At 33.8% G+C, this 14,533-nt stretch overlaps 1 pseudogene; it reads right to left on the minus strand.

The window, feature by feature from the left end:
• Positions 1–557: 557 nt before the first annotated feature.
• Positions 558–1,512, minus strand: LOC115507588 (annotated as a pseudogene).
• Between the last annotated feature and the right edge of the window lie 13,021 nt (positions 1,513–14,533).

A 14,533-nucleotide genomic window follows, 5' to 3' on the forward strand; every position in this document is an offset into this window, starting at 1 on the left:
ATGGATAAATCAAAAACCAGAAATTATGTTTGGTAAATTTGGGAATGAGTGTTTTCTAGTAGTTACAGATTAGAAGGCAGAAATCAATTTAGAGAAACACAGACAAACCTCATGTTTACAATGATTGTGCCACAGATTTAAATTTTAGTAGTGTATTAGTGAACTGTTCACACTTAGATCTTCACCTTAAGATTAGATAGCTATTTCTTTAAAAATAAATCTCAGTACTTTATGCAAATAAATCAGTCTTCCTTGTGCCTTAAAACACTTAAAATTTCTCCATTGTATGTACACAAAACACCTACCATTTTGTAGGGCAAAATACATATTTTCATAACAATAGTATATTGTACATCTCAAGTGTGAACAATACAAACATAGCACATGGCATACAATATTTAATAATGTAAAATATAATACAAATTATTTACAATTTTTAAGCTCATCTTTTGCACTTTCATGTTAAAGCAAAATTTCCATTTATGTACCAATTTTCCTTTCAATAGTCCAGGGATTTTGAAAAAAAACTATTTTACAGATGTACAACAATCTGAGATCTAAGTTTCAACTTTTAGGAGAGTTTTTAATTATACTGCCATTAACTCCTTATTTTGATTGAGGTTTCCAATGCTGCTTCCTGTCCAGTGAGTAGGAGGCTTTGGAAGAACACAAAAGAAGGTGGATCACTAAACTTTGCCCCAGCATAATTTTCCTTTTTGGTTCACTTCAGTTAGAATTGCTGATTTCTTCAAATGCATATTTCCAATGTTCTTGATACTTATAAAAGCCTTTTCCCCTTCTTCTGAATTATATCAGATGAAACAGAATCCACCCAAAAGTTATTTTCTTTTTACATAGTAATCTTGGATAGTGTAAGTTATATTTGCTTTCCTATGTGTCTTTGGTTGTTCATACAAATGTATACCATGAACAAGCTGGCAGTGAGGAATGGAAATTTTCTCCAATTTTCCCATCTTTGATTTTAAAACCTCTCTTCTGAATGAGGGTTGGCTGGGCACCATGGGTGGCAGCAGGCCAGGGTAAGGGCTGGCTTCCTCAATTTGGGTTATGGCCACAGGACCCAAGGCCTAATTGGTTGTCTATCCTAATACTTCCTGTGCTCTGCTCTGGAAGTCGTGGGGCTGCACCCACCCTTGACACCTGGCTGGTGCTGTTGGTACTGATGGAAGCTGCTGGACGCTGCCTCACTGGACTGGTCTGCACCTTCTTTCGCCACTTCTTTGGCACTGCCAGAGGGGTGCCTGTTGCTGTAGCTAGATAACTGTTGGACAGATGTGCTGGGCCGGGAGGCTGTGGGTTCAGACAGGGACAGTCTTCCCCCAGGAATTGAGGGATGAAAAAAGTGTGGGACAGTGTCAGGGGTATGGGATGCAGGGTAAAGGCAGCTAGGCGGTAGTCACCATGGGAAAGGCCCCAAAATAACCATGAGCAGAAAAGGAAAGGGGGTCCCAGGAAAAGTGGCTCCAGCTGCAGGACAAAAACGATAGTCATAGTTCTAAGAAGAAAGTGGCTCAGCAGGAAGAGAAGGATGAAGTGCAGCCAGAGATCACAGGGCAGCAGTGGCTGCTGCTAAGAGAACCCCAGTGGAGCACATGGACCATGGTCTGGGCGATGGTGGTGCAGCAACAAAGTATAGATCTTTTTAAGTTTATCTTACTTGGAGTTTGTTGTGTTTCTTAGAGGTGTAAGTAAAGCTTTTCATCAAATTTGGGTTTTCTTATCCATTATTTCTTCAAATACTCTTTCTATTCTTTTATTTTTGTTCATTCCTTCAGGGACTTCAATTATGCATATGTTGATGCATTTGATAATGTCCAACAGTACTCTTAGGCTCTGTTTTTCTTCATTCTTTTCCCCCCATTTTTCAGAGTGGATAACCTGCATTGACCATATTCAAATTTACCAATACTTTCTTCTGCCTGCTCAAATCTGCTGTTTATCCAATCTAGTGAACTTTTAAGTTCACTTATATTTTTCAATTCCAGAAATTGTATCTCTTTAATGATATTCTCAATTTTATGATGCATTGGCCTCCTATTCTTCTTTATTTCTTTACTTATGATTTCCTTTAACTCTGAATATATTTATAATAGATTATTTAAATTATTTATCTAATATATCCAACATCTAGGCTTCTTCAAGGATAGTTTCTATTGATTGAGTTTTTTCTTGTGTATGACCTATAATTCTGTTTCTTTGCAGTTCTTGTAATTTTTTATTGAAAACAAGGCATTTTTAATATTGTAATTCAACAACTCTGGAAATTAGATTTTTATTTCCGCCCCCCCCCAGTGGTTTGCCTTTGTTGCTGTTTGAAGTTGTATTTGTTTTGTTTGTTTGCATAGTAACTTTTCTGAGCTAGTTCTGTAAGTTCTGTATTCTTATTGGCCATTGAAGTTTTTGATTTATCAGCTTTATAGTCAGTTAATGATTGGACAGAGATTTCCTTAAACTCCTGGAAGCAAAATCTCTCTCATATTTTGTGAACGTGCTCTTTGTGCAAATTCAGTCACTCTTTCAATAATCAACTGGGACGTTTATAGCTCTGCCTTAGCATTCACTTCCTACTTATGCAGTACCTCAAGGTCAACCAGAAGTGAAGGATTAGAGTCTTCTCTGGTCTTTTCCGAGCATGTGCACAGCACTGGACATGCATATTATCCTCTAAATTCTCAGGAATATGTTCGAAGATTTAAACCCTTATGTACATTTTATTCCCCAACATTTCCTCCTAAGCTTTTTGGTTAGCTTGTTGTTTTTCTCAAATATTATTAATCACTTTAGACATCAGTGAGTGAAATATTTGCCTGCAAATTCTTCAACAAATGCCCTCATGTAGTGGCTTGAGCACTCCATGAGTTCTGACCTGGGCAAAACAATAAAGTCTTTTCAGGTGATCTTTCAGTGAGTTACCAGACAGATCAAATAGCAACAATTCTTTGATAATGAGGTGCATGTTGTTCTCAATAGTACTGGGAATATGTGTTATTCTCAATGGTACTTCTGAGATAGGGAGTGTAAGATCAGACTAGAGTAAGCTAAAGTTCTCTAAAGGTCTCTCATCTTACTAATATTTAGCCATTTTACTTAGAAATAGGTTGCTGCAAGCTTTTGAGTTGCTTCAAGGTTTGAGTTAATGCCCAAAAAAGCTAATTCTAACTATTTACTTTGTTTTTTCATTACTTTTAAGGATGGACAATATTTCAGATTTCCTTAGTCTTCCATTTTCTCTGCTATCTCCTAATAACATTCTTGAAAATACAATGTTATAGAAATAGAGAACTGACTACCAGGTGTTAATGTAAGATACAGGGAATGATGCTTGTGTTTGATTATTAAAAAACAACATCAGGGATCCTTGCAATTTTGAACTGTTTTGTATTGATTGTGGTGGCACACATAAGAACAAAACTGCATGAATCTAAACATGAATGCACACAAATGAGTATGAGAAAATCTGAACAAGATAACTAAATTGTATTTAGGTCAATATACAGGTGTGGTATTGTATTATAGTTTTGCAAGGTGTTATCAATGAGGGAACAGGGTAAAGTATACATGATATCTCTATCTTTTACTCCTCACAACTTGTGTGAATACAAAATTGTCTAAAAATTATAAAAAGTTTAACCAAATAAACTAATAAGAGTATTGAATTATAGACAGATATGACAAAATTTTTCTAAGGATATTAAATTCTGTTTTGTGGATGATTAAATACACTGTTTATATTTATGCTGTCCAATACTTAGACTATTGCAAAGCAACAAAATACATACAGTGGAAGATCTTTGTGCTGTAAGTGGGAAACTAAAAATACAGCAATAGTGAATTCTTTATGTGTGTTTATTCATTCACTTCACACAAATCTTTGTTTTCCACACTGAACTTTCAATGTAGAAAGTATGTAAGAAGAAAAACAAAAACATAAAAGTGAAAAAGAAAAAAATAGCTGATAAAATTTTGTGATGCACATATAGTGTTCTACATTGGACAACATGAAGAACTGGCACTGAAATAATTTAGTGGTTGATTTCAGTAGTACATTTTAAGTTCCTTGAAATACTATTCACTTATTATTGGCTATTTCCAATCCAGATTTGGTCTTTAATATTAGGACTTGTTCTTATGTCTCGAGTGAAGAATCTCATATACCCTGTCAACAGTGTTCTTAGTCCTATAGTTTTTTCTTATAGTTCTACTATAATTTTACTGGATAATCACCACTAGTTACTACAATTGTTCTTGCAAATGTCGTTGGAAAGTATTATTTTATTAGTTTGAAAGTCTCCTATCCCTTGCTGTGTGAAAATGATTCTTGCTGTGATTAAATGAGGACCAAAAAGTCACTCACTGCAGGTCTAGTGGCATTCAGTACCCTATCATGCAGAGTAAATGGGACTAGTGGGCTTTTTACTGAACATTATTTCTGAGACTCCTCAGAAAGAAGGCAGACTGTCTGAATTCTACACAGATGGGCTTTTATGACTTTTCAGACAAGCAGGGATGATAATTATTTTCCCTTTGGTTGACATAGTTGAATAGACCCAGATTACTAAACTTAGTCACTTTTACAGCTGTCCCAGTTTTCTCTGTGTGTGCTCAAGCACAGATATTTCTTTCTAAGTTTTTCCTGTTATGCCTTATGTTGAACCAAGCAACTGGAAAATTGATAAGAAGACTACTTGTAAGAGGAAGACAAGACCAAAACTAACAGTGGATTATAAGAGTGTAAGATCTCATGGGAATTCTCTCAATATCTATTTACCTATCTATCTTGTGTGCACACATTCTCTCTGTGTGTGTCTCTGTATATGTGAGGTGTGTGTGTGTGTGTGTGTGTGTGTGTGTCTGCCAGTGTAGTGCCATATGTGATCGGAGGTTCAACAGTTGTGTTTTAGAAATAAGAAGGAAATAGTGACAGAGTAAAAAGTGAAAAAACTAATTCACTGTTTGAGCTAATTTTAAAAGATAACTATAGAATCATATGTATATTCCTAGCCCCCCAAAATATATTCCATATTATGACAACTTCTGCCAAAATAGAACCAATTGACAGTTGAAGAATGCCTTATTGTTTTGAGCACATTAAAAACATAACCAAGTGAAATTTCCAAACAGCATATTTTTGTATAATGAAGGGAAAATACAATGTGTCAATGAACTATTGCTTTTGATATACTGATATTCATGTTTATCTAATCAAATCTTAACTAGTTTCCCAAAATTTCCATATCTGATAGTTGTTTTGAAGTTGTATCTATATATACACAATTGTATTTTCTCAGTAAAATAAAAATAAAAAACAAAAATTAAGAAAATTCAGTCAAAACTAAATGTGTGAAGTACATTACTCAAAAGGTTATACCTTAAGAAATTATAGGTTTAAGAAGGATTAGATACATTAATCAATAATATTTGTGATGGCTATGATATGAAAATATCTGGTGTTTATTGTTAGTTTCTGAACATAATGTCATAAATTGTAACCTTTCTGCTGTAAAAACACATATTTATTGTCCATGTTAAGGGAAAGAAATTAGGAGTAAAGAAGTTTACATTGGTGAATAATAAATCTTTTGTGATAAAATGATCTTTTATTCACTAACATTTCTTCCATTTTTGTCCTTGCATTTTGTTCTTCCATTTTTGCCCTTGTTTATCTGACTTTTTGAGTTTGGTTATGGCCTTATAACATTTGCTGCATGTCAACACAAACTTTGGATGCAATTGTGTAACCTGTGGCCTTTTTGCTGTCAGTCATTAAAATATATGACCTTTAATCATTAAAATAGTATGTCCTGAATAATGGACACATTACTTCAGTGTAGATTCCTGAATGGGAAGACATGTGGAGACACTTTTATCCAAACCTAGCTGAGCCCATCATATACTGGCCCAATACAGTCTGGTGAGATGAAAAATGCCATCAAAATTCAAGAGCTCAAAAGAATTATGGAAGAATTTAAACCCCAAGGTAATGTAAGTAAAAAATAAACAAATAATTTGTTTGTTTTAAGCCTTTGAGAATATGTTGCTGTTTGTTAAACCACACAATCTAAAATCATAGCAGTAATTGGTAAAATTATACCAGTATGATCCTGTAACACTACTTAAAATTTTCTTTTCTAAAATTAAATAGCTACAGCTGGACTGGCGCTTGTAGGATCAATTCAGTAACAATGGCTCACTGTTTGGTATAATCAATTGTCATATTGATTATCAAAATACAATAAAATCCATAATTAATATCCTCATAAACAGTTTTGTCAGATTACCCTTAGAAAACTACCAGAGAATTAATAAGAATGAAATAATCACAGGTTATTTGATAATGACAGCTCTTTGGGTATTTTATTTTATTTTATTTTATTTTATTTTACTTTATTATTTTATTTTATTTTATTTTTTAAATTTTTTTCATATTTATGAGAGAGAGAGAGAGAGAGAACGCAAGTGGGGGAGGCACAGAGAGAGGGAGACAAAGAATTAGAAGCAGGCTCCAGGCTCTGAGCTGTCAGCACAGAGCCCAACATGGGGCTCGATCTCAAACTGTGAGACCATGACCTGAGCTGGTCAAATGCTTAACCGACTAAGCCACCCAAGCACCCCAGGGCCTTATTTTTAATCAGTAAACTTGATTATAAACACAATTTGGTAGAAGCAATAAGAAAAAAAATATCCATGAACAACTTTCTTTATTTATTCTTAACTGTGAGTTGTATATTAAGATACTTGTCATCAATACACAAAACCTACTCCTCTTAAGAGTTGAAGACCAAGCTAACATAATTTCTAAAGGATTTGATACTTACAGTCTGAGTAAGATGATGATCATCATTAGATTTTTAGATATGATTTTTGAAGATCTCTTAAATATTCACAATTTAGAAAATTCTTTATTATTACAGTAAGGCATTCGGTTTGTCTGAAAAGTGTATTCTTATTTTAAGCATATAGAAGAATTATTAAAATTTCCGTCTATTTTCTTATATCTTTAGTACATGACTTACAAAATGTCTTGAAACCATTATAAATAAACAGCATTAAGAATTAAAAACAGTAAGGGAAACAAATAAAACCTGGAAACTACAATGACAATGACAAATTCAGTGTTTGGAAATGTTGTTAAAGAGTAGCTCAGTGGAAACTGGGCATCTGACTGTGCCCAGAATCACAATTTTAATCGCTATCAATATGTAACATTTAAAACTTCTCAAGTTAGAGATGAATGTGCTCTCAGGAGCAGTGGAAGTCCTATCAGGTTACCTAAAACTCACCAGTGCCATGTAACAATAACCTTTACTTTGCTATTAACTTTTTCAGTCTATCTCATGCTGCTTCCCATTGTTGACTTTGCATTTATTTATGTTTTAAGAAACTGAATCCAACAGAAATTGCATCCAGTATCAACTTTTACACTAATTCTGCTTAAATACACAAGCAAAGACTGGGAGATTTGCAACTTTTATTATTGATGCTGGGCCACATTCTGATTGCTTTTATTTCAAATGCATATTTAGAGTGCTATTTACACTGAAGGAAACTGTTCTTATCTCTATGACAAATAAATTTAAAAAATCAAATCATTAAATCATACAAACACTCAATCACAAATTTACCCTGTATTTCAAGTAATATTTGGTGACTCATACCGACATTAATTTAAAAAATAATCAAGGAGAGCCTACTGGGTATTAGTAAGTGTTTTATGTGAAAAGTATACAGTGGTTAAGAAGACACAAGTTTATGTTTTCATGGAAGATCTTTCATTTTCTAGTTGGGGAGATAGACACAAAAAATTAAGTAATTAGTTCATACTTGATAGTTATAAGATATATTAAACAAAATAGTTACTTAGAAAGTGGGACTGCTACATGAAGACCAAAAATTTTTGAAATCTGGTTTGAAATCCATCATGAAGGGAGCTAGAAAGTCATCACTCCATTCTAACAACTAAAAATCTGAAAAACTAAAAACATAAAACTCATTTTAAATCTATCGGAGAACTGAGATCACAGGGCAAATCACTGACCCAAAATTGAATAAACAGCTGATCAGCTACATACATCACAACTTTTCTGAGCAGAGACCCATGAGCAAAAACCAGTACTGCAATATGAAAATGTAAACTGTAATTGGCAAATTGCTGGATACTCAGTGTGAACATTTCTGAGAGTTAAAAATTCTAGGAGGTACCAGCCTTGGGGAGCACATACTTTTGTGTTTTTACTTTCAGAAAATATTATGTTCTCACAGTTACAATCAGGGAGAAACCACCTTATGATTCTGTCAGGAGGAGGGGAAAATAGTCATTTGAAATATACCAGAGCATTCTGTTCTTCTTAACAAGGACTGCCCTCAAGAAAAACTATTTTACTAGAGCTTAACTGACCTGGGAGTGTCAGGGTGGGGAGAAGCACCTAGCTCTAGCTCCTTCTAGCTTTCCAAATTGGGAAATAGAAATAGTTAATTCAATCCAGGCCTCTAGCCAGTCCTTTGTCCCACCTAAAGTGGTGGGAGGATAAAAGCACTTTTGAGTTTTACAATTCAAGGGCACAGTGTCACTAAAAGACTGAGACATAATTATAGTACTATGAGATGTTTTCTGCATTCCCATTTAGTGTATTACTAAAGCCTCACAGTTCTTTTTACCCAGTACATTATGTGTAGCTTTCATTAAAAAAATTACTAAAGGACATAAAACACAGTTTCAAGAGATAGATCAAGCATTAGAATCAGAGTATACTATGGAATTTGGGGATTAGACAAATAATTTAAAATAACTAGATTTATATGCTAAGGTATCTAAAGGAAAAAGTAAACAACACACAAGAATATTTAGGTAATGTAAACAGAGAAATGGAGATTCTAAGAAAGAATTCAAAAAAGAAACACTAACATTGTAACAGCAATGGAGAATGCTTTTGATACATTTATAAGTAGACTAGACACAGCTGAAGAAAGAATCTCTGAGTTTGAGTACATGTCAATAAAGTCTTCTTAACTGAAAGGCAGAGAAAACAAAAAAATGAAAGAGAATATCCAAAAACAGTGGGGAAACTGAAAGTTTAAATGTATGTGAAATAGGAATACTAGAAGGAGAATTGAAAAAAAGAACAGAAGAAATATTTGAAGTAATAATGACTGAGAATTCCCCCAAATTAATGTCAAAAACGAAATCAGATCTGGGAAGCTCCGAGAATGCCAAACAAGATAACTATGAAAACAAACCAAACCAAAACAAAACAAACACAAAAACCTCCCACAAAAACAGTCCTGAAAGAACTTCGGGGTGAGGGCAGACAGAAAGCCATTACCTATGGAGTAGAAAAGATAAAAACTGCATATCATTTCTCCTTAGGAACCATACAAGCAAGAAGAGAACCAAGTGAATATGTAAGAAATATTGAGGGGTGCCTGGGTGGCTCAGTCAGTTGAGTGTCTGACTCTTGATTTCAGCTCAGGTCATGATCTCACAGTTTGTGAGTTTGAGCCCCATGTCAGGCTCTGTGCTGACAGCACGGGTCCTGCTTGGGATTCTCCCTCCATCTCTCTCTCTCTCTCTCTGTCCCTCGGCTTGCTTTCTCTCTCTCTTCCAATCTCAAAATAAATAAACATATAAAAAAAGAAATATTGAGAAGAAAACAGCACCAACTCACAATTCTGTATCTTGCAAAATTATCTCTCAAAGGTGAAGGAGTATATACTTTCTCAGACAAATAAATATTGAGGGACTTTGTTGTAGTAGCCATATCTCTCAAGAAATATTTTAAAAATTCTTCAGGAAGGAAAATGATATGGGTCGGAACATGGACCTACATAAAAGAAGAGCACTAGAGAAAGAAAAAGTGAAAGTAAAATAAAATCCTTCATTTTTCTACTAATTAATCTAGTAGATAACAGTTTTGTCAAAAATAATATCAGTGATGAATTTAATAACGATAACATGTATAACTGAAATGAATGACAGCAATGGTATAAGGGATTCGATGGAGGAATCAGGCATACTTTGTTATATAATGTACTTATACTACCTATGAAGTAGTATAGTATATCTGAATGTAGAATTGGAGTAGCTATACATGCAAAATTTGGGGCAATCACTAATATAAATTTAAAAAGAAGTATAATTGATATACTGATAAAAGAAAAGGAATCATAAAATGTTTAATTAATGCCACAAAAGACAGAAGAAGTGAAAGACAAAAATAGGAATGAAGAAAAAGTTCAACAAATAGAAAACAGTAACATATGTGCTATACATTAATCCAACTATAATAACAATTATTTTTTTAATTTAAATTTCAGTATAATTAACACACAGTATTATATTAGTTTCAGGTATACAATATAGTGATTCAGCAATTACCAGTGCTTATCATATCATGACAAGTGCACTCCTTAATCCTCATCACCTATTTAACCTATCTCCCTATCCCTGCCCCTCTGGTAACCATCAATTTGCTTTCTATAGTTAAGAGTCTGTTTCTTGGTTTCTCTCTTTTTTCTTTGCCATTTGCTTTGTTTCTTAAATTCCATATATAAGTGAAATCATATGGCATTTGTCTTTCTCTGACTTATTTCACTTAGCATAATACTCTCTAGCTCCTTCTGTGTTGTTTCAGATGGCAAGATTTCATTCCTTTTTATGGCTGAATAATGTTCCATTATATGTATATGTGTGTGTGTATCTAATATATATATATATATATATGATATATAGCGATATATTTATAATGTATGTGTATATGTATATGTACATGTATATGTATACACACACCTTTTCTTTATCCATTTATCAATTGATGGACACTTGGGCTGCTTTCATAATGTGGCTATTGTCCACATTATTTCTATAAACATAAAGGTGCATGTATCACCTTGAATTACTGGTTTTGTCTCTTGAGGGTAATTACCCAGTAGTGCAATTGCTGAATCATAGGGTAGTTCTATTTTTAGCTTTTTGAGGAACCTCCATACTGTTTTCCAGAGTGGATGTACCAGTTTGCATCCAATCAACAGTACAAGAGTTTTCCCCTTTCCGTGCATCCTTGCCAACACTGTTGTTTATTGTGTGGTTGATTTTAGCCATTCTGACAGGTGTGAAGTGATATCTCATTGTAGTTTTGATTTGCATTTCCCTAATGATGAATAGTGTTGAGCATCTTTTCATGTGTCTGTTGGCCATCTGGATGTCTTCTTTGGAGAAATGTCTGTTAATGCCTTTGAACATTTTATAATTGGATTATTTGTTTTTTGGGTGTTGAGTTGTCTGAGTACTTTATAAATATTGGGTACTAACCTTTTATCAGATATGTCATTTGCAATGATCTTCTCTCATTCAATGTGTTGTCTTTTAGTCTTTGTTGTTTCTTTCACTGTGCAGAACCTTTTTATTTTGATAGAATCACAATAGTTTATTGTTGCTTTTATTTTCCTTGCCTCAGGAGACATATCTAGTAAAGTGTTGCTATGGCAATGTCAGAGACATTCCTGCTTGTGCTTTCTTCTGGATTTTTATGGTTTCAGGTCTCCATTTAAGCCTTTAATCCTTTTTTTGATTATTTTTTTTTGTATATAGTGTAAGAAAGTGGTATAATTTCATTCTTTTGCTTGTAGCTGATGGGTTTTCCCAGCACCGTTTGTTCAAAATATTGTCTTTTTCCCATTGGATATTCTTTCCTGCTTTGTTGAAGGTAATTAATCATATAATTGTGGGTTTATTTCTGGGTTTTCTATTCTGCTCCATTGATCTATGTGTCTATTTTTGTGCCAGTACCATACTGTTTTGATTACTACAGCTTTGTAATATAATTTGAAATCTGGAATTCAACAATTACTTTAAGTATCAGTGGTATAAATATAGAAGTTAAAAAACAACATATTTTTCAGAATATATAAAAAAAACCAAAGGCCCAGGGGCACCTGGGTGGCTCATTCAGTTGAATGTCCAACTTTTGATTTCTGTTCAGGTCATGATCTCATGATCTGAAAAATAAGCCCTATGTTGGGCTCCATGCTGAACCTGGAGCCTGCTTGAGATTCTCTCTCTCTCTGTTGGGATGCTGGGTGACTCAGCTGGTTAAGCATCCGGCTCTTGTTTTAGGCTCAGTTCATGATCTCATGGTTTATGAGTTTGAGCCCCATATGGGGCTCTGTGCTGACAGTCTTGACCCTGCTTGGGACTCTTTCTCTCCCTCTCTCTGCCTCAAAATAAACAGATAAACTTAAAAAAAAATTCCGTCTCCCTCTGCTCCCTCCCCCACTCATTCTCTCTCTGTCTCTCTCTGTCTCTCTCTCTCTTTTCTCTCTCTCTATCTCTCTGTCTCTCTGCTCTCATAAAAAAACAAAAATAAATTTAAAAACAAGGCTAATTACATGTTGTTTACAAGAAATCCAGTTTAGGGTCGCCTGAGTCGCTGTTTGTTGGGAACAGATCATGATCTCAGTGCTCGTGAGTTCAAGCCCTGCATAGGGCTCTGTGCTGACTGCCTGCTTCAGATTCTGTGTCTTCCTCTATCTCTGCCCTTCCCCCACTCTTGTTTTGTTTCTATGTCTCTCAAAAATAATAAAATATTTAAAACAATTTAATTAAAAAAAGAAAAAAGAAATCCACTTTAAATATAGACACATGTATATTAAAACCAAAAGGATGAATAAATATATACTAAGATAAAGTTAAGATAGATAAAAGCTAGAGTAGCTATATTAATTTTAGAGCAGACTTCAGAGCAAGAAAATTATAAGGAATACATAAAGTCATTACATAATGATAAAGGGGTCAATTCAACAAGAAGACATAATGTGTATGCACCTGACAGCAAAGCATAAAGATACATGAGGGAAAAACTGCCAGAGTTGCAAGGAGAAATAGATTAAATCACTATTACAATTGGAAACTTCAACACCCTTTGTTAGTAATAACCAGATCCATTAGGCAGAAAATCAGTAAGTACATAGTTAAACTGAACAGCATTATCAATTAAGTAGATATAATTGGCATATATAGAATCATACATGAAAGTAGGATGGGCATTATCCTTAAGCTCACATGGAACATTCATCATGATAGACCACATTCTGGGTCATAAGAAACACCATACCAAATTTAAAGATATAAAAGTTATACAGTGTATGCTTTTAGACAAAAATGGAATTAAACCGGAAGTGAAAAACAGAAAGATAACTGGAAATTCTCACTTGGAGATTAAACAACACACTTCTAAATAACACATGGTTCAAAAAAATATAAAGAGAAATTTAAAAGTATTTTAACCTAATAAAAATGAAAACACAACTTATCAATATTTGGGATGTAGTGAAAGCAGTGCTTTCAGGGAAGTTTATAAAATTCATTGCATATTTTGCAAAAATAAGAAACAGCTAAAATAACTAATTTAACTTCTTACCTTTGGAAACTCTAACAAGAACTAATTTTAAAGAAAGAAGAAGTAAAGATTTCAACAGATGAGTGAAATCTTAAACAGGAAATCATTAGAGAAAAATCAAATAAATCCAGGGTTGACTGTCTTAAAAGATCAATACAATTTATAAAACTTTAGCCAAGGTAACTAAGAAAGAATATAGAATAGTCAAATTACTAATCCCATAAATGAAAAAGAGAGATCACTGAAAAATTGTATGAACATTTAAAAGACAATAAATACTGTCAGCAATGCTATGGCCACATGTTTAATAACTTAGATGAAATAGGCCAATTCCTTTAAAGAGAGAATCTGTCAAAGCTTACACAGGAACTATACAATCAGAATAGACCTCTGTCTGTTAAAAACTCGAATCCATAAGTGATAACCTTTCAAAACCGAATGTACCAGGGCCAAATGGTTTCTGTTGAATTGTACCCAATAATCAAGGTAGAAATTCTCTCAGTTCTCTACAATCTCTTTCAGATAATAGAGCAAGAGGGATTACTTCATAAGTAATTTTTGAGATCAGCATGACCTTAATAGCAACACCACACAAAACACTACAAGAAAATAAAACTGAAGAAAAATAACTCTGATGAACATAGATGTAAAAATCCTCAACAAAATATCAAATCAAATTCAACAATGTATAAAAATAATTATACATTATGACCAAGAGGACTTTATTCCAGGCAAGTAAGGTTGCTTCAATATTCAAAAATCAATTAATGTAAAGCATCACATCAATAGACTAAAGGAAAAAAAAGCACAGGGATATCTGGGTGGCTCAGTGGGTTAAGCATCCAACTTCGGCTCAGGTCCTGACCTTGCAGTTCAGGATCTTGAACCCCATGTTGGGCTCTGTGCTGACAGCTCAGAGCCTGAAGCCTGCTTCGTATTCTGTATTTCCAACTCTCTCTACCCTTCCCCCACTTTTGCTCTGTGTCTCTGTCTCTCTCAAAAATAAATAAACAAAAAAATAGAAAAAAAGAATATACACATAATTTCATCAATATATGTAGAAAAATCATTTGACAATATCCAATGCTTATTCATTTAAAAAAAACTGTCAGTAAACTAGG

Source organism: Lynx canadensis, chromosome X, assembly GCF_007474595.2.
Source record: "Lynx canadensis isolate LIC74 chromosome X, mLynCan4.pri.v2, whole genome shotgun sequence".
Classification (NCBI taxonomy): Eukaryota; Metazoa; Chordata; class Mammalia; order Carnivora; family Felidae; genus Lynx; species Lynx canadensis.